Below are 21,795 nucleotides of genomic sequence, written 5' to 3' on the forward strand. Positions count from 1 at the left end.
TGTAGAGTGAAAAGGATGAGAATGATTTTAATTAGTAGGAGAGAAGAAAACATCAGTGTTACGATGAAGATGAGCAGAAGAGATCTGTCCAACGACCTGAAAATTGTATGTTTTAGAATACCTATTTACACTATCTTGAGTATCAGCTACACATACTAACCTGCAGTAGTAATTGGGACTACAGTGTCAATACATATGTGAAGTTAGACGATGTTTGCTGTCTAATTAACCACAATCAAACACTCTGAGCTCCTGGCTCTGTGGTGACCTTAAATAGATGACTGTCCAAACTTCAATTACATATAGTGGGTTTTAATGAGAGGCCTTCCTTACAAGTATGCTAGTGTCCTAAATATCTAAAACTTAATTTATTTATCACTACTGCTTTTCTTTTTTCTTTAAAATCAGGTCTGTTAGCATTTTGCATGCTGTTCTCCCATAATCTGACTAGACATTGGTACAAAGTGCATAAATAATTGAATAAAGTTGTGGTTTCTTTCTTTGCTAGCAGATTCTTGCCATGAATTACCTATTAAAATGTTTTACATGTACCTGTAATGTAATGCATATTCTACTCGGAGCTGTTTGCCCCACCGAGTTGTACTTTTAACGTCTCCAGGACTTGTTCGAGGGAATGTTTAGTGTTTTATGTACTCACGTAAAATCAAGGCCTGGAATTTTTTGAAGCAATTAAAATGCTCCTGCTGTCTTTACCCTACACTGCAGGGCTCCTACTATAATCACTTCTTTTACAACGGTGGTATGGACAACTCTGCTGGGAGAGTGTGTAATAATAATGTTGTGTTTTGTCTAGTCTAAAAAAACTGCAGTAGATAAGAAAATACAGAATGACTAAGGTGTGGCTTTTACTGACAATTTTTTTGCTTCTTGGTAGCATAAATAAAAAAATTGACTTGTCGTAGAATTCATTTTATGGGATTTTAAAGAGGAGTCTGTCCTACGGAGTCCGCCAAGATATTGACATTTTACGATTTTCAGAGCAGTGAACGATGATTGTTATACTAATGAACCACATGCCAATTTTAGAAGACACCGGTATACATTCATTTTAGTAAACAAGTAGTAAAAAATCATGTTTGACCTACAGTATATGGCTGACACTGCATATGAAATATTATCTAATACTGATAGATAAAAAGCTCATTAAAGTTATTTTAAATAACCAAGGCTGGCAAAAGTTTTTTGCTTCCTATTTATAATTTTCTGCCGAATATAGTGCATTATGTAAAATATATATTCTTGCATTAATTAACATGTAAAATTAAATAATAATTAAACATTTTCAGCAATTGTTTGACTTCCATACTGGTCTTTGCATATATTTTGAAAGACACAAGAAAAAATGTATGTAAAAATATGGAGAAGAGACTCAATTAGTACTGCTATATTTTGCCACTTTTTATTTTAATTACATTGCTAAAATATTGCATTTTTAGTAACTACAATCAACAGGATTTTGTAATTATTATTGTTTTCTGCTGTTGCTTTGTTTGTTATATTAAATGACTTGTGGTGATTTCATGAATCACTCTTTAAAATAATAATAATAATTAAAAAGCACGTCCTGCATGACTTATCAATGCACTTGAGAACTATTCTGAAAGTTGGAACAATTTGAGTATTTGTTTCTTCTCTTAATAAAAGTCAGAGAAATCACATTTTTGTTTAAGAAAGAGTTTCATAACTATAACTCATTAAAAATAACTGCGATAATAGAATGTGATCATAAATATTAGTAAATTAAATACAAAATGTTTTTATATCTATTTAGAATATTATGTAGTTAAAAAAACAGACCCAATTAATCTAGTGTGTTCAACTCAATCATGTAAATTACTCTCATTCACTGTGTGTCTCAGTCTATCCATCTCAATACTCATTACAGTATTATCTTTATGTTGTAGCAAAGATGCAACAATTACATGAAGCTTAGCACAGTATTCTACTTTACTACGTTTTCATTTTCTTCTTTTGCTTCTTTGAATATTATTATTATTAATACCATCTTTTGTGGTGTAGCATTAGCATTTGTATCAAAGAACTACAAAATGTCATCATGATTTCCAATTTGCAGCCTGGGGTGGTGTTGTGACGTCATTCATTCTCAAACCCAAATTCTCACTCCTGGCTGGGAGTAAGTGTAGGACACCTTGTGAAAACTTCTTCAGTCTTACTCTGAGGTAGGTCAAATTTTTATCCTAATGTGACTTTTAGTGCAATTCCTGGCAGCAATACTGATATGCTTGATAAACATGGGCCCTGGTCTTGAAAAATTTAACGATTCCTACTCGAGTTTGAGTTTAGTTAGCAGTTGTGCTTTCGCGACAATTATTTTGACTTTCTGGTTAGTGACTCATTTCTGGCATTTACATTTACAATTCATCTTTAGTAGTTTTTATATTCGAAAACTGTTCAATTTTGTCTTGGCAGATCAAAATCTTGGATCATTAACTTTCAGGATTCCAAGACAGATTATTGCTTAAATGACATGGATGTCTTAAAAGAAGAGCAACAAATTATTAAAATGAAGTTAAGAAATTGAATTCATCTGTTATTTAAAACATTGTATACCTGGCAGTAAAAGTTGCAAACTTAGAGCCACAAACAGATTTGTCAGGTAACCAGTCCCATTAAGACAAGGAAGTTAAGCTCAGTGGAGTCTAATGGGAGATAAGAGGAAGGGTGTTGTTCTTGTTGTGGTTCTATGGTCATGTCCTTGCTAAATGAATACACTACAGGTATATCAAACACATGTTAAAAAATACACTGTTAGTACCCGTTATAACACTAGCACATGAACTAATAACACTAATAGATTAAGACACTGCTGAAAATTGTATTCGCTTCCAATTCATTAGTGAGTGTCAGTTCACTTTCTGTTGCCTTTCCAAGCAATCCACTTGGAAAAAGGGTGTTAGAGAACATATCTACTTCTTTAAGTATTACAGCAAGAGTACTTCACCAAGAATATCTTACATTTAAGATTTTGGAGAATCCACATTGATATTTAATTTTGTAATGCCTCTAGTTAGAGCAACATAACCCAAATATTGGTTGGAAAAATAGGATATCGTTCAATGTAGTTAATTCTGTTTGGGTTCAGTTCATTTATTGTCATTACCTATACTCAATATAAAGATTTACCCCCATTTTACGAGGGCTTTTTGGATGTATTTAATAAACAGAAGCTTTTTGATTTTCCTCTATGTCATCTGTGTGATATCCCTATATTTTTTTTTTTCAGGAACTGTTACCAAAGGGAAAATTTACACATTTTCTAAGAATGAAACTAAAATTATAGATGAATATATAGAACAAAATAAGGCAAATGGGTTCATTCAACTCTCCAGTAGTCCACTTGTGGCAGATTTTTTTTATTGAGAAAAAGAATAAAGGATTACATCCTTGCACTAATTGATGAGAAATGAACAAAATTAAAATAAAGTATAGTCAAACATTTCTGCTAATATCATATCTGCTAACCAAAGTAAATGATTTAACTGTATTCACAAAGTTAGATCTCCCCCATGCATATAGTTTAATTAGAACAATGAAAGGAGATGAATGGAAAACAGAATTCAAAATGACTACCGGTCACTATAAAGATAAGGGTATGCCCTATGCTTTAGCTAATACATCAACAGTATTTCAGAACTTTATGAATGACATTTTTATGATATGTTGGGAGTTTCAGTGTTGCATTATATTGATAATATATTAATATTTTAAATGGGATAGACAATCATGTAAAACATGTCAGGGAGGTCCTGACATGTTTTAGACAACATGAATTGTTCGCTAAACTTGAAAAATGCGAATGTCATAAAGATTGTGTGCTGTTTTTAGAATATGATATTTCACATAATGATTCACGTTATCACCAATGTTTAATTGGAAACCACTGAAATAAATTAACAAGTATAAGCATTTATCAATTTATTAAGAATTTCAGTTCCATCATTTTTCGAATTACATCTTAATTAAAAATTTCGCAAAAAATTGTTTGGTCTTCCACGACACAGGAATCCTTTGACAAACTCAACAGTTATTCACCACAGTTCCAATTCTCCATTATCCAGAACCAAATTAATAGCTTATTGTGGAAGTATATTTTTCCACTTTCAGATTAGGAACCATGCTTCACAAAGCGAAATGTTGAATTTAGCAATCTGTATCTATGTGTTTTATTCTAAAAGAAGAATTATGATATAGGAAATAGGGAATTATTGGCCATTTAAAAGAAAAGTCGTGGAGAAAATGGCAAAAAAGGAAAAACACAAAACAACACTGAAGTTGTTAAACTGGGCTGCTTGAGGATGGTGGGAATATGAGCTTCACTTGTAAAACTGAAATTACCAGTAACAACTCAGTCTTAAAGTACCCTCTTTACTGGTATTAGATTCCTTAGGAAGTGAACTCTGGTGTGCAAAGAAAAGAATACAAGGAGAAATTAAGGCAGGATCTTGTCTGGATGGGTAACCAAGCTGATATGGTTTCACTTATTATAATTCTTTCCATAGTCTCATAATGCATATGCATTGGTTAAGTTCTGGGAAACACAATTCTAACCTGCCATTTTGTAGTAGATTAGAGACATTTTTGTGCTTTGGATGTACAGTATATCTTTTTTATCTCACAATATTCTAAAAAACATACTTTTTGAGGTTTGTTTTTACACATTAGTTTAAATGTTATTTTTTTATTTGAGAAAGATTGAAATTTATTTCATTTCAGTTTTAACTGCCTCACACCGCTATTTCAGAAGTCGCTACTGGTGAATAATGGGTTGCTAGGGGATCTTGCTTGGTTGCTAAGGACTTTCTCCCTGGACTTGCATAACATGGATTCAGGAGCCCCCTCTGTCCAAGATATGAATTTGATATTTTGGTTTCATTCATGGGTATTTTGTCTAAACTCAGTTTACATTTTAGTGTTTTGGCTGTGATAAAAAAGTAGAATTTTGGTGAATGACTCTTCAATTCTTGTCCAACTATGCTACAATAAAGCCCCTGGCTTGAAAAACAACTTTCAACACATAAAAAAGACTTACTTCAGTTTCTGATAATATTATCAGTCTTTGAGAAAGATTTATTTGTTTTTGATTCTCATAAGAAACCCACATCTCCTGGTGAGCTGCTTTAAACACACATTATCTGCAGATTACCAAGGGTTTACGGTTTTGATAAAAGACAGGTGGTGGCCATTCAAGCTGAGGAGCCGTCACCCTTTTTGCATTTTTGTAACAGATAGTACATAACAATATTCACAACCCCTGTAATAAAATAGGAAAATTACTTAGCCTACCCTGCTTTAGATCTCCAAAGAACTTATCTTTCATTGGCAACATATTAGTTGTGTGATTCTAAAAGTATTTTATTAAATTAATAAATACAAAAAATGTTGTAGTTTGAGTTTTTGGGAGTGTTTTTAGGATGACGGCATATGTCTTTTAGTGTATAAATGCAGGATTACAGTTAAAGAGGGCTATAAAATTCAACTTTAAACACTGATATGCAGTGTAGAAACATACTTCAGTATGGAAGACATTAAAAACAAATAGGAATGTACATGGGGCAAAAACTGTGCACACATATTGTTAATTTTGAGCTTTCTGTATCCTTAAATATATTTTGATGAAAAGATGTAGAAACCTTGAAAAACTTTCTCACATATACTGTATCTACTAATGTGGGCAGATATGCGACTCACTGTTTATATACTTTATGTAGTAAATCTTCTGATCCCTTTGTGCATCAGTGGTGTGTGCATACAAAACATACTGTAAAGGTAAATGGCTTTCCTAGAATAACAAGGAACTCTGGAAATATGCTTGTTTCTTCTCTTTTGGAAGAACATTTTGTCTATACTTTGTGTTCCTGTTTCATAGAAGTGTTTCTTTAGATCCACCCTTATTTATAAATGAAAGTAAATTTAAGATATTTAAAAATCTGAAAGGCTGAGGGCACACAAGCAGTATATTTGAGAGGAAACCCCAATTTAATATGAAACACCACTCCTTTAGAGTATCAAAGACGAAAATCAAGGCCCATGAAACTGGGGAATACTTCATTTAATTACAAATTTGAAGGTGGATATGTGGAATTCAAAGAGGTGTGAGTTTAGAAAACCAACACAAAGAAATCAAAGAATTACTATATGTGCTTTGTCATTTGCTTTAGGAGATAGAAACATGGAGTTGCATAGGGGTCACTGGGGGACTGCTGCTATTTTTCATTTAACTAAGTGACATAGACAATGATGTGGCAAACAACTTAGTCAAGTTTGCTGACAGCACATAATAAGGAAGAACAGTAGATGCCCTCAAGACGTTTGAATCAATACCATTTGACTAAGATTAGAAAAATAAGCTGACGTACTCAAAAGGTTAATGCATAGAACTGAAAAATATTTGCTGTAGTCACAGAAAAATAGATATAATTAAAAAGTAGCAAACATAGTATGAAATGGAAGTTTTTAATAGAAGACTTACCCGTGTTTTAATTCAAAAAGGAAAGAGGTATGTAAAATGCTGAGATCCATAATAGGTAAATGCCTGTGAGTGGTTGTCTTATGGTATATGTTTCTCAGGTCCCTCCTTAATAAGGCTTGTGTATATATGTCACCTACTTCTTAGTGTGATGTGACAACAGCCATTAGTACATTGCAAACTAGTATTATTATGTACATTTTAAGGTGACTGCTTTGAAGTTGCAGAAGTATTAATTCTACTATAACTTCCAAACAGGACCCCACCCCCTCCGATCACAATAATGCATGGCATGGGATTGATCAATAGATCCATATATGTACAAAACTCACTTATTTTGTTTTATGGTAATGGTATGCTGGAACTTGTCTTGTGTCAATTTCTTTTCCAATACTGGCTTACTTGGCCTTGGATGGGAGCAATGGGCCCAAAATAGGCGCTAACCTTGAAAGCCAAACCAGTCTATTACTAGGTATGCTTATCCTCAAACATATAAGGCTACTTTAGAATAAATGATATAACTAACCTATGGGAGAAAAGTGGAGAATATAAGAAGAGAAGTAGAACATCTACTGTACATTTGACAAAGATCATTACTGAGGCCAGTCTGAATATACAGCAGGTGCCTGGAGCTGTGAGACAGCAATGCTAAGCACTGCATTATTGTACTGGCTATGAATATGGCAGCAATTATAAAGAAAATATTACAAAATAAAGATTAATAATGTAAAGATTAATATTAAATAAACTAGACAATATTTGCTGATTAATTAGTCAATAAATACAACCTTTCTTAATGAGCAACATGACATCTTAACATTAAATGTCAATTTTCTTAAAATCTAGTGCTAAACCAAGCGCTTTTTTGTCAGCAGCAGAAGAAAGGATAGTTTGAGCTTCTTTATGTGAGTAAATTTTATGGAAGACCTTTAAAAACAATGCTTTTTTTAGATATTTCATCCTTTTGTTGTACTCAGGTTACTACAATACCATATTTGTGCCTGGAGTACAAAAGCAGTGAATATTTAAAATTTTTCGTTGCAAGTTGAATTAAGATATTTAAAAGAAGGTAAGGCACATTTGTCTTGTATTGAGTAGACGATTGAGAAATGAAGCTTTGCTGTTTTTTTGTACATAGCAGTACATAATCCCCAGGTCGTATTTTCATTATATTTTGCTTTCTAGAGGGCATCCCACATGATGTAAATGTTCCTGACATTCTCAACTTCACATTGCTTTTTATAGCAAGCTCCTAAATCAGGTGAGTTACTGCCTTTATGTAAAGCTCTTTTGTGAGCTATCCACTCATTAAATTCTGACTCAATGAAAGAATTCTCATTTTATCTGTGTTACTGTCACAAATCCTTCTAGTGCTGACATTTATTTTAATGCTTGATTAAAAGAAGCTACCCACCTATTAGGTATTCATTTATTATACTGAAACTTTGGTAACTTTGAGTAAATCTCAATTATTAGAGCAGAATTTTAAACGGTCCAAAGCATTCTTACATTGTGCTGCCAACAGAAAGTCAATAAAACATAATTAAGAACCGCAAGCACTCCAATGACACATGTTTTTGATCCTGCCTTCTTGAGTTTAGTAGTATAAGAGCATGATTCCTATCTTCAACCCATACACCTATCTTCATTATCTTCCCTGTGTTATGTCGCTCTTGTTGTTGTATACTGTAATTATTATAGACCTGCAAAAGGCATTTATTGGTAGTGCTGCTACTGCTGTGTTTGTTTTTTTAAACTTTTTTCTTAAAAATGATAATTTCTCTACTATGAATTTAATAATAAAAAAAAATTGTCTGAATGTTGATTCTTCCCAGTTTCATACAAAGTTAGAGGTTATTAGAGTAAGATGGCCTTCAAGGCAGGAAGGAATGTCTTTCTGTTGCAGAGCATACCTGCATGCAGAGCAGTATTTTCCACCATGTTACCCAAATATGAATATTTCATTGTGTAGAATGCATTCCAGAGTGGTTTGATTTTATTCAATATTCAGTGCTTTGAGTAGTGAGAAAGTGTTATATAAATGTAAAAAATGATTATTATTTAACTAATTGGTGGCTGACTGGCTAAAATGGCTGCCTTACAGTCATTGTCTGTGTAATGTTTACAAGTTCCCCTCTTGCCATATCCCAAAGACGTACATTTTAGACCGACTGGAGATGCTAAATTGGCACAGTGTGGGTGCCAGCGAGGGGACGTGTGTCCATGTGCTGTATGATGGATTGGCGGACCCATCCAGGACCGATCCCTGCCTTGCACACAATGCTGCTGGGTTATGCTCCCCCCTGCATCCCTGAACTGCATTAAGCAGGTCTGAGAATGAAATATTATGCTGTGTTCTACAAGTGCATAATCAATATGAAAGTGCCTTCCAAATCAAAAATGCAGAACGACAAAACTACTAAGAATTGTTAATCAATAGTTTTAATACAAGCCTGCCTAATAAAAAAAATACAAAACTTTGCTTTCATTGCTTATAGAATGTTCTCGTTTCTATCCAATTAGTGTTAGAGTCTGGCTCCCTGTGACCTTCAAATTAGATTAAACGGCTTCAGAATATGGACACTAGGTTTCTGGGTCATGTGATAGTAATCAGCCTCGTATTGCCCATACAGGAGAGATATAATTGTGTTCAAAGTGTTCATTGTTTGCTGTAATTCTCAGTATGCAGCAACCTAATAAAGCCAGTTCCCAAGCAATGGTTTTTTTATTATTTTATTCACACACACAGATAATATCCTACATGTTTATATGCTTTGTGTACTGAACATCTTGCATTTTTAGCTCTCAAGTTTTTTATAGGGAAAACAAAAACCAAAATCGGCTTACTATGTGCTAATATTTGTATTATTTGTAATATCTGGTGATTGGATTGCTTTCCTTAATTTCTGTCATTAAATCCTCTATAGGAAGAGACTATTATTTTACCTAAAGCTGTCTACCATCCATGTGAAAGGCTAAATTCTGGGTTGCTCTCCTGGGCATTCTTTTCAAAATATTAACTAGTGTACTTGCAGTAATTCTCAGGCCCAGACACAGTTAATATTATTTTTTTTTTTTAAATCACACAGAAAATTGCTAAAGAATGTTTCCATGTTGACTTGAACTGAATATCAAACCAACCCCCTGATAAATGTCCTTGAGGCCAAAAAGGTAGTTGTGCTCCAGTAGTCGGGTTCTGTATGAGAAGAGAGAATATTCCTTAGTGGTGCACCAGTGCTGTTTCCTGAAGCCTACAATTTCCAAAGAACCACCAAGTCCTTTGGAAGCCCAAATCTGCTTACAGTTTTTAAATTTACGCATTATTCAAGATAGATGGCTTCCAGCTTTCCTTATCTCTGTTGTCTTTGTTGAGCCTTTGGGCAAGTTTTATCAGAACGGTACCGCAAGCTTTTCCATTGTTTGTGGAGTTTTGGCACCATTCTCTGAATTTAGCAGATGGTTTGTGAAGAAACTGAATTTTGCACTGGGAGCGCTTGTGGCTTACGATCTATGGTCAAAATTGAGAGTGCTAGTGGGCAGCGGGCGGGGATTTATGCTAATATATTGAAATAACAGGCTAAACATTTTTAAAAAAAAAATCTGCTTTAGAAGTGTTTATTGGGAGGAGATCGGCACAGTTTTTGACTTGTAAAAAGTGGTGAGAGTGCAGTCTGAAGAGATGGTATATGACATTTGTAGATCATTTTATTGTTTTTTTTTTCCTCAATACTTCCTAGGGAACTTTCATCATTCAAATGTGTTGAATTTTTATTTGCAAATTTTAGAAAGTCACAGCAGCAGTGAGATCTCTACTAGGAAGCTCAATGAGTTAAAACAAAATGTAAAAGTTTGCATTTATCCAAGTTATTTTTAACCTCTCACATGTTTAAAGAGGCTGTACTCCTTGATTTCCATGCATATCTACAATATACATGCACTCTTCCATTGTGCTCATTTCAAATTGCACTTGTAAAACACAGAGCAGCTGAGAATTTTGATATATCTGAAATTCTTCCTTTGTGTTTCATCTGTGAGAGATTTGTTCTTCTGATCATAATTGCAAACAGGAGTGCTTTTTGCTACGACCTGAGGCTCCCACTTTGCTGAGTAAGCCAATATATGTGTAGCACTAACACTTACTGACAGTAAATGTCATCAGTATTTAAATTATCAGGTCTGCATGATCTTACCAGCTATGAAGTTTCACTCTAACCTTCATTAGCCATAAGGAAGATGGGGATATGACCCATTGTGGCTATTTTTGCACTAAAGGGTGGTAAACACTGTGTATGTTTTAAACTGTAACTGTCGTTGTCTGGACCAAAACCATCAATGCCAAGTCACTGTAGTGAATGGCTTCTTGTTACAACAATCTTTCACTATGCCATGAAGAGAGCGCAGAGTGAGTTTGCCTGAAAATGTATGTGTGCTTCAGGAATGCAAAGGCAAAATCTGAGTGAAGTAGTCATTGTTTTACCAATAAGTCTGCTGTGCTTCTCCATAAATTGTATTAAGCGTATAATCACAATTATAGGTGTACAGGGCGTTCATTTTTGAATAAAGGAATGAAGCAAAACTAAAACTGGGAAGAGTCAGGTATGACAGGAAATGTCTGTGATACACATTGTTCAGCATATAGTTTTAACTTTTGCAGCCTATAACGATTTTCATGGTTCTTTAATTGCACTTTATGGTTCTTTACTGGGTTGTGTGGTCCCATGTAGAACCATTGCTTAACCAAGTACCACCTCATTCTGGTAACGGTTCTTTGGATATGAATTTAGTTTTTTTTACTTTGAAAAACTTCCTAATTTTAGTAGGAAAGAAAAACAAAATCTTTCATGTGGTAGACTGCAGGACACTAACAGATTAAGAAAACCTGAACTTAGCCTGTGTTACTGGACATATTCAGCAAGAGTCTCTTCAAATTCATGAGCCATTGGTATTTCACAAATCTGTTACCGTCAATTCATTCATGGTTATTAACTGTATAAAGCGTATTATGGATCTTAATAAATAAGTGATTTTTTTTTCTGTAACCTTCATGTGGATGAGTCTTTTGGGAACCAAAAATGTTTCCCCTATGGCATTACTCTGAAAAAAACACTTTGGCACATTTAATTTCCAGACAGATTTACTCCAATTCAGGGCCATTGAGGGGCAAGGGGATTCATACCCCATTTCTCTCTAATTTCAATCATATTTGATTTCCCAGTAGCTTGAAATCTATTATATTTTTACCTGTAATGTGTCCTCTTGCTTCTTTTGCATGTTTGCAGTTTACTATTCTAACAGTAATTGGTACACAATGATTAAAAAATTATTTTGAAGGTTTTTTCAATTTGACATTCTGCATCATTTGAAACAATATGTTGTAAAGAGAACAAAAAAATAATTGAACTGAAGTAAGTGTTGTAGCATTCAAGGTGAACGCCATCATAGAACACATTCCATATGCAAATAAAACACAATTTGGTTAAGTGACTTTCTGAAGATTTCACTGTAAATTAGCCATAGACCATGATTCCTAGATGTCCCAACTGATTATTTAAGGAAAACACTCAATTGCTTCCTGGCAGTGTCAGTCAAAAATAACCATCAGTTATCTGAATCTACCTTCTGCATAACTCTCTACCAAAGAGATTACAACTTAGCAGCAAAGAAGCAGGAAAAAGTGGATGATAATGGCTAGGGTGTTGTCTTCTGCTGGGCACACTTACACACATCACGGCACTCACCCATTACAGGGCAATGCCAATTAGTTTGGCAAGTAAACCAATGGGGAGCACAAAATAACAAAATATGTTCTAAGGAAAGTAATCTACAAAAGCATAGGAACAGGTGGAAAAAGGTCTTCAAAGATTCAATAAACTGAACAGCCAAAGAGTCTGTCAGTCTTTATAAATATGTAACAGCTTTCAATGTTACAGCTGATCCAGGCTGGCTTTTCAAGTGAGGGGAAAATGACAACCGAGACCACATATTCTTAATCCAGGACATCTTAAGTTCCCCAATTAATCAATTCACCATGGCGTCATTTCACACCAATAATTTTGGATGAATGGAACAATGTAATGTAACCAACTAAACTGTAAAAAAGAAAACTGTAAAGAGTAGTACAAACCCAACAGAAGCTTGATCTCTCATCAGTGTTAAAAATGATTGAAGATTGGGCGCTATGGTTTGTCTATGTGTCTATGTTTCAACTTTGTGTTCTTCTGATCTTGAGCCCGTGAATCATTTTCTTGTAACGTTTTAGCTTTTTTTGAACTTTAGGTTAAGTACCCTGTTTTGATCTTGGTTTCTCTAGCTTACTCAACTTTTCATAGTGAAAAAATAAGGCTATCAGGCAAAAGACCTTAATTAAATCCAACAAATAACTTGCCTGTGACATTAGAAGTAACAAATCCAGCTTTTGAACATTTTAAACCCCATCATTGAAATATATGTGGATTTCTTGGGTTTCAGAACTGGAAATACTACCCACTATTGAAATGAATGCAAACTACACGTATGATGAAATAGAGGAAGCATTGTCTTACAAAGAAAGGATCAAAATATTTGGCTGCATTGTCATGGTGTTGTCATGGTTTGAGCAGGCCTCTGTCCTTAGTTTTCTTTACCATTTTTTCTTTGTCCTGTTGTTATTTATGGATACTTTCATGTTTTATGTTATTTAATATGTTTCTTCCTTTCTGTGTTGCAGTTTCATTAGTATGTCTTGTTTTAATCATTTTACTTTATTATATTATGTTTATTTTGTTATTGCTTGTCCCTTTCTTTTGTATGTTGAGCCCAAGGAGAAGGGGGCCACCTGAAGCTGCTGCTGTGGGATCCACCCACCTGTATAAAGGCTGTGGAGGCCACAGTCCAATGCTAAGAAATTAGCTTCTGCTCATTGTTATGTTATTTTCTTCCCTGGCTTATGTTTATTTACATTTTCTTTGTCTGTTTCATTCATTTTTTAGTCGGAGTTATATAGTTTGTACTTGGTTATGAAGTTTATTTCTGTTAATTTTGTTATGTTCAGGTATCATTTAGTTGACATGATTCATTTATTACTGTTTTATTATGTTTAACAATAAAATTGTACTGTTTCTTTAAATATCTTTCTGTTCCCTGTGCTTTGGGGTGGTTCCCCAAGAGGCAGAGCCACCTGTGCATCACAGTTGAGGGAGGTCTCCCAGCCCCATAAAGGCTCATGGGATTTGCAGTCCCGCATGGTTCATTGAATACACTTTGTTAGCTGTGCTGTTTCTTTGCTGGCGATTTTAATCTTTTTACTGCTGTTAATTGGGTTACTGTGTTAGATTACAATTTGGTACTTGTTTTCTGTTCATACACTTATTCTTTTTTGAGATTTTTAGGCAAGGCTTTTATTTTAAGTGTTCAGGTCACTAGCCTGCATTAAAGTTTTAGGGCCTGACCTGTCTTTAGATTTAAGCTATTCTGGAGCTTTAATAATCTTTTAAGAGGTAGCTGATTCATTCAAGTGGCATTAATAAAAATGCAGTACTTTCTTTTATTAAACCTGTTTTTCCAAGCTGAACACCATTGGTATTAATGATACATAAAACGTGTCTAACAGAACACAAAAAACAAAATATCATTGGAGAATATTCCATCAATGCAGCAATTTCAGTGCTAAATATTATTAGAGTAATTATTAAAATACTTGGTGTAGGGATCTGAATTGAACTAAACAGATACTGACTTCTAGATGCCAGCTAGGTTATAAATGCTTTGTAAGACTGGATTCTCATGTTTAGAAAAAATAATTCAAATTACATTTTTGAACGTGCTTACTTAGAAATATACTGCTATGCAGTGGTATTTTCATTGTGTGAGGTATCATTACCACTAATATCTAGATTAATTACTAGAAAGGCATCGGCACAAAGGATGTTCATTTTGCTAACAATTAAGCCATTTGGCCTGGGAATGGGCACAAGTCTGATTTAGCAATGCTCTATATTTAGAAGGATTAAGTTTTTGCCCTTAATGGCTATTTCTCATTCCTAAAGATTCTTTCAATGATTAAAAACCACACTTTCCACAATAATATTACCTTATTTGCAGTTTTATGTACAGTAATTCATTTGAACAGCTTATATGTGATGCCTTGTTTATTGCTTCATTTTATAATATAACTTTTGACAAAGTGTCCATGACAGAGATAGAGAGATATATAGTATTGATTAGCTAGAAGTATAGGTTTAGTGTTATTTTATTAATTAATACTTACTGAAATGATTTTGGTTTTCTAAATACCAAATATAATAAATATAGTACTTTCCTAATGGCATATATCAATTTTGAAAAAAAAAATCATTGATTTAGAAAAACAGATGAAAAGTAAAATCTACATGTGACAAATAATAATACAAACAAAAGCAACATTTATTTCAATAGCACATTTTAATACAAAGAATGTAGATCAAAGTAATTTACTAACCGTCAAAGAAATTGTTACAAAAAAAGAAAAACAAATTAAATTAGGCAAGAATAATAATAATTACGTATTAAAAAATAAATCAATACCTTACATAACATAGATATATAATTAGTAGAAAAATAGAGTCCTTATGTATGATATTGTGTTGTAAGTCTTTAAAGATGGTCAGGAGGATAGAAAAAATGAAAACTCCAGTTAAGCTGGAGAAAAAAAACAAAATCTAAAAATAATTTTATTTAAACATTTAGTGACAGTCACAAGTCCACAGGTGTGTGCAGAAGTAGTAATTTATGGAACAGTGACTGTGTGTGACACTATTGTGATTACATTTTTCTTTCACAATGATTACTTGAATATCTTTTAAATGTGCTTACAGAAACCATACTTTTTTAGACATTGTACACCTTGTAGTTTTTTTATGTACACTATGCACTGCATTGTGTCTTCAATTATTTTCACCTTGGTAATGTTCATTTATCCTTCTGGTTATTTGCTTATTGCAGTCAAAACAATAAACGGTACTGAGAACAGAGGACTAAACCACTAGAGATTGTGTGAGATTAGCAACCCTGGACAGCACCCTAGTCCATCATACGGCACACTAACACACTCCCTTTTTTATACTGGGCTCAATTTAAAGATACAAGTTTGTGTGACCTGCTCACCTTTTCAATATGGGAGAAAAATTGGAGTGCCCTTTGAAACAGTATTCAGAGAGAGAATATTTAAAATCTATAAAGGCAGCGGATGAGGTGGGCTTTGAATTGGGACCCCTGGAGTTGTGAGGCAGCATCATTGGGACTGCACTCTGCCCTCGGTATGTGACCCTGAACTGGAATAAGAAGGTTTGAAAATGGGTGGATAGATGGAAGTGCGTAGTAAACAAACTTTTAATTCAAATACAGTGGTGTGAAAAACTATTTGCCCCCTTCCTGATTTCTTATTCTTTTGCATGTTTGTCACACAAAATGTTTCTGATCATCAAACACATTTAACCATTAGTCAAATATAACACAAGTAAATACAAAATGCAGTTTTTAAATGATGGTTTTTATTATTTAGGGAGAAAAAAAATCCAAACCTACATGGCCCTGTGTGAAAAAGTAATTGCCCCCTTGTTAAAAAATAACCTAACTGTGGTGTATCACACCTGAGTTCAATTTCCGTAGCCACCCCCAGGCCTGATTACTGCCACACCTGTTTCAATCAAGAAATCACTTAAATAGGAGCTGCCTGACACAGAGAAGTAGACCAAAAGCACCTCAAAAGCTAGACATCATGCCAAAATCCAAAGAAATTCAGGAACAAATGAGAACAGAAGTAATTGAGATCTATCAGTCTGGTAAAGGTTATAAAGCCATTTCTAAAGCTTTGGGACTCCAGCGAACCACAGTGAGAGCCATTATCCACAAATGGCAAAAACATGGAACAGTGGTGAACCTTCCCAGGAGTGGCCGGCCGACCAAAATTACCCCAAGAGCGCAGAGATGACTCATTCGAGAGGTCACAAAAGACCCCAGGACAACATCTAAAGAACTGCAGGCCTCACTTGCCTCATTTAAGGTCAGTGTTCACGACTCCACCATAAGAAAGAGACTGGGCAAAACGGCCTGCATGGCAGATTTCCAAGACGCAAACCACTGTTAAGCAAAAGAACATTAGGGCTCGTCTCAATTTTGCTAAGAAACATCTCAATGATTGCCAAGACTTTTGGGAAAATACCTTGTGGACTGATGAGACAAAAGTTGAACTTCTTGGAAAGCAAATGTCCCGTTACATCTGGCGTAGAAGGAACACGGCATTTCAGAAAAAGAACATCATACCAACAGTAAAATATGGTGGTGGTAGTGTGATGGTCTGGGGTTGTTTTGCTGCTTCAGGACCTGGAAGGCTTGCTGTGATAGATGGAACCATGAACTCTACTGTCTACCAAAAAATCCTGAAGGAGAATGTCCGGCCATCTGTTCGTCAACTCAAGCTGAAGCGATCTTGGGTGCTGCAACAGGACGATGACCCAAAACACACCAGCAAATCCACCTCTGAATGGCTGAAGAAAAACAAAATGAAGACTTTGGAGTGGCCTAGTCAAAGTCCTGACCTGAATCCAATTGAGATGCTATGGCATGACCTTAAAAAGGCGGTTCATGCTAGAAAACCCTCAAATAAAGCTGAATTACAACAATTCTGCAAAGATGAGTGGGCCAAAATTCCTCCAGAGCGCTGTAAAAGACTCATTGCAAGTTATCGCAAACGCTTGATTGCAGTTATTGCTGCTAAGGGTGGCCCAACCAGTTATTAGGTTCAGGGGGCAATTACTTTTTCACACAGGGCCATGTAGTTTTGGATTTTATTTTCTCCCTAAATAATAAAAACCATAATTTAAAAACTGCATTTTGTGTTTACTTGTGTTATATTTGACTAATGGTTAAATGTGTTTGATGATCAGAAACATTTTGTGTGACAAACATGCAAAAGAATAAGAAATCAGGAAGGAGGCAAATAGTTTTTCACACCACTGTAGATATGGGAGTGTGTCAAAGTAACCGTTGCATTGTTTTTGTACATTTCTGTTAGAGTTTTATATCTGTAGATCTGTGAAAGTGTTAAACCTGTTTTCAGTGAAGAGTGTTTGAGTAAGATATTGCGAAATGAACAGGACAAAGGCGTCACAAGCTTTGGGAACTAAAATGAAACCTCGCTTCAATAGCCAAATATGCACAAGATATTTAGGTTGTGCAGAAAAAAATGCATGTATTGGGAGTTGTGTGGTTTTTCTGGTTCAGCTCTTGGTTCTAAATAAACTGCTACTTTAAGCCCCTGGATATTCTTATAGCGGAAGAACTGGAAGACTTGAAGTTAGAAGGGTATTTATATGTGTGTCTAAGGCTCCTCTTCTGCATCTTCATTTCTCAATGTGGGAAAGGAAGATACAGCATGGATGTGGCTGTAGTAAAATGCTTCCCTAATGGTGGAACCTTAAAATCCATCATCATAAAAGTCACACCATACCCTCATGTCTGACAATATCTTCATTTTTCTTGTTCGCCAGCTTTAGTAGTAAAAATGTGTATGTTAGTTTAATCTCCTTCAGTGAAAAAAGAGCACAAAAGTCTGAAAAGACTGAAATGACAATGAACCAGTGAAAGTGCAATCTTGGCGTTTGGAAAACTGAAAAGCGTGCACTGTGCAGCGTGTTGTTTGTTCTCCAGTTTATTTCCAGAGCACCATTCTAACATCAGGGTGTTACCAGTTAGTCTTGTACTCATTTTAAGATAGCCATTAGGAGCTGCATTTGCAAATAATGTACATTTCTTGTTTTTAATAACTGGAATATAATCAGCACTTAAGATGAGTGACTAACTATATTGATTTACAATCAAAATAATTAGAATTTAGTGTAGTGTTAACACTTAAGTATTTGGTCATGCCTAAACTCTACCTTAAACTTTCATTACCGGTGATGTGGCTGTTTGATTGAAAATGACACTATGCTCTTGTTAACCCAGATATGCCTGCATTTGAATCTTTGACATGCGCCGTACTCTGTTACATTCAATAAATATGAAAAGCGTACTGTCATAAAACCTCTAGATTTACTGACAGTACATGAAACAGTACAAGATTATATAAGAAACTGAGTTTTTCTTATCTTGACGTCAAAGTCTCAATAAGCATGAAAATAGAATTATACTTTAGAATAGTTTTGTGTATATAAATAGGATTTAGGTGACAAACTTTCTTATGTAATATTTTCTGTCTCTTTATTGTTAAAACCTGACACATTTACATCCTTCTCTAAGATTAATCTTGTTTTTCAGTATTACTTTCTTTAAATTTTTAAATGTTCAAACATTATCCCTTACCTTACATCTTTTAAGTTTTTATGTTTGAAAATGAAGTAACCACCTTGGAGAAATCACATTTTGTTCCTGAACGTATTTCCTGGATTAATTTTAATTTGAAAGTCTTAGAATTTGTATAATGTCCATTCTAATATGTCAGCTATGCAGAGCACTACATGTAAAGTATTAATCAATTCATCCTTTTTTTCGACAGGTAGTGGGAATATAAGTCAGGAATCAAGCTTGTCTATATTATGTAGAACATTAATACATTCTTTTATTCTTTACCAAAACAGGTTTGAACAAAAAAGGTTTGTTTTGAAGAAGTTTTCCAAATGAAGAGAATAATAATTTAGGCATAGGTCACATACTAAGGCCAAGTATGAAAAATGCTTTAGATTATATGTAACTTTACAATTTAACAGCATAAAGTATAAAGAACAGATGCTGCATATTTATTTCAATACTTATAAGAGAGTGTAAAGGCAAACTGTAGTTACTGTTTCAGACACTAAAATCCATTTGAGGCGTTATGTTATACAACAGACAGAGCTATAAGGCATAGGTATTTATTTAATACTGTTTACAGCTTGTTGGTTTAAGTATGTATATCTTTCCTTAGGTTAGCAAGCTGCTTTTTTGTAATTTTTACTTTAAGCATATCAAAAAGCAGCATTTGCCCCTAAACCTTGTTTGTCTGACAAATGTATTTTGCCCTTTAAGTAGGATAAAATTCCTTTTTTTTTCCTCTTTGAAAAAAAAAAAGTGTAATGTCTAAAACAGTATGTGTAAACTTCACTTCCCTCTGTATTTTTTGCAAATAAGTGCTTTGTTTACAGAGGGAAAAACGATTTATTGGTAATTCAGCCATGAAGTGGAAAAAATATGATTCTGATGGAGCTTGAGTGGTCAGTTAGAGATTTAGATGTTCTTCCTATTTAGATTGTCCTGAGGTCATATCTTTTATTCTGTTATTTCTGTTATTTATTTATTTATCTATTTTTTTAGTTAAGGTCTTTTTTTAGCAGATGGATTTAATGTGGAAGGAAGGCAGTGGCTTCATTCCCTTCATCTAGATTAGATGAGCAAAGAGCTGTCCAAAACTCTTGATGGATCTTGGCAGAGAGGGGCATTGTCTTTTAAACTGAAGGCAAGAATAAGCAGCTCTTTAATCCCAGTCAGTTGTAAGTACTTAAAAAAACTAACATTAAAATACAGCTGCCCAAGCACATCTTCTTGGCTAACATAACAAAAACTGAAGGTAAACAAGCTGTGATGTCTTTGGCCTGAGCCCTCTTGGTATTTCAGAATATTCACTTGTACCTGCGTTACACTTGTGCATTGATATGTGATAGATAGCTGAAATATCATCACTCTGAATTCGTCAAGTTTTCTCACTTAGCAGGAGCACTTCATTCAGACAGCTTTAATAATGGGTTTGACAACGGTGACCTGTTTATAAAAGGTGCTATAGAAGAAAAAAAATAAATTGGAGATGTCCTTAGCAGCTGACAAGCTTCTTTAAATATTGTGCATTGCTGACCCAATTCAAAAATGAAAGGTGCAGAGGACTGTGCATTCATGTAATCAGAGGTGATTTTTGTTATTGTCCTTTTATTTCCTTTCTTTCCAGTCAAACTGGAATATCAACAGCTTTTACACAAAAGCACTCTGTTTAAAGAGCAAGATGTCTATACCATAGAGACTCAGGTTAAGGTACTCTCTGGGTGCCTTGTCTGTTGTTTCAGTGTATGATCCAACCACGGTGAGTGATGTCTTAGTGAATGAAACATTCTATTCGCAGCTTCGCTCGGTGGTTGTTGGGTGCCCATGAGGGGACATTCCTTTGGTCATGGGTGACTTCAATGCAACCACTGGCACTGACAGGTCTACTGACAGGTCTATCTATGAGGATTGTGTTGGTTCCCATGGGTCAGAATCACATCAGTGGACTTGCTACTCCAGTTCTGGTGGAGTGGTAAAAGAGATCGATCACATCTTCATGGGCAGACTCTGAAGGCTCCTGCACAACTGCAGGGTCTACAGAGGTGTCCAGTTTGTGAATGCTGACCAAAGACTTGTTGCTATGTTGAAGATTCAGCTTTGGACCAGTAGGCTACCACCTACTAAGAGCATGAGGCTAGATTTGGCCAGACTCTGAGATCAGGCTGTTTCTAATGAGTTGGCATGCAGTTTGTGTGAGGAACTTGCAGACTTGTGTGCGCCTGCCAATACTAATGTGATATGGAAGACCCTGAAGGTTGTTGAGGGTTGTGTTGGTGTTCTCAGAAGTAGGTATTTCATCTTGCAGGGCACTATTACTGAGGGGAATCACAGCACATGGCTCGATGGCAACTCTGTACCAGGAACTGAAAAGGACATCTGTGATGGTTATTAGGGCAGATAAGGAGGGATTTGTTAGAGGAATCTGTGAGCAAGTGGCACACCATCTATGGTCTAGCCACCTACATCCTGCTTACAGAGGACTCAAAGCATTACGCACATTTGAATCTGTATCTTGAAGAGTCGCAGTCAGGGCAGGTGATGTAACGATTCTTACAGATAACGCTGCAGTTGTGACCTGCTGGGCAGCTGTTTAAAGAGATTGGTCTCGTCCGATGCGAGAGATGGATGCCTGAAGTGGAGCTCCGCTAGCAGCGGTGTTATTTTTCATATTATTTGCTTATTATCCTGAGATTTCCTGTATTTATTCTGCTACGGTATATGTAAGCACATATAAACATGGCCAACAAGAAGGGGGGGTCCGAAAGAATCGAAAACTAAAGGTACACCCAAGCTAAGATCAGCAAGCCCTAGTTCAAAGTACGGCCTTTCAGAGGCAGACCTGGATCAGCTGGGTGAAAGTACAGACTCCTCGGGACCACGGTCCATTACTTCGTCGCCGGCTGAGAGCGAAAAGGGGAGCGAAGGTGCAATCGTGAGTGCAGATCTGGATAGCTCGCCGATCGGAGAAGATCACCTGAAACTGA

Source organism: Polypterus senegalus, chromosome 14 (assembly GCF_016835505.1).
Source record: "Polypterus senegalus isolate Bchr_013 chromosome 14, ASM1683550v1, whole genome shotgun sequence".
Lineage (NCBI taxonomy): Eukaryota > Metazoa > Chordata > Cladistia > Polypteriformes > Polypteridae > Polypterus > Polypterus senegalus.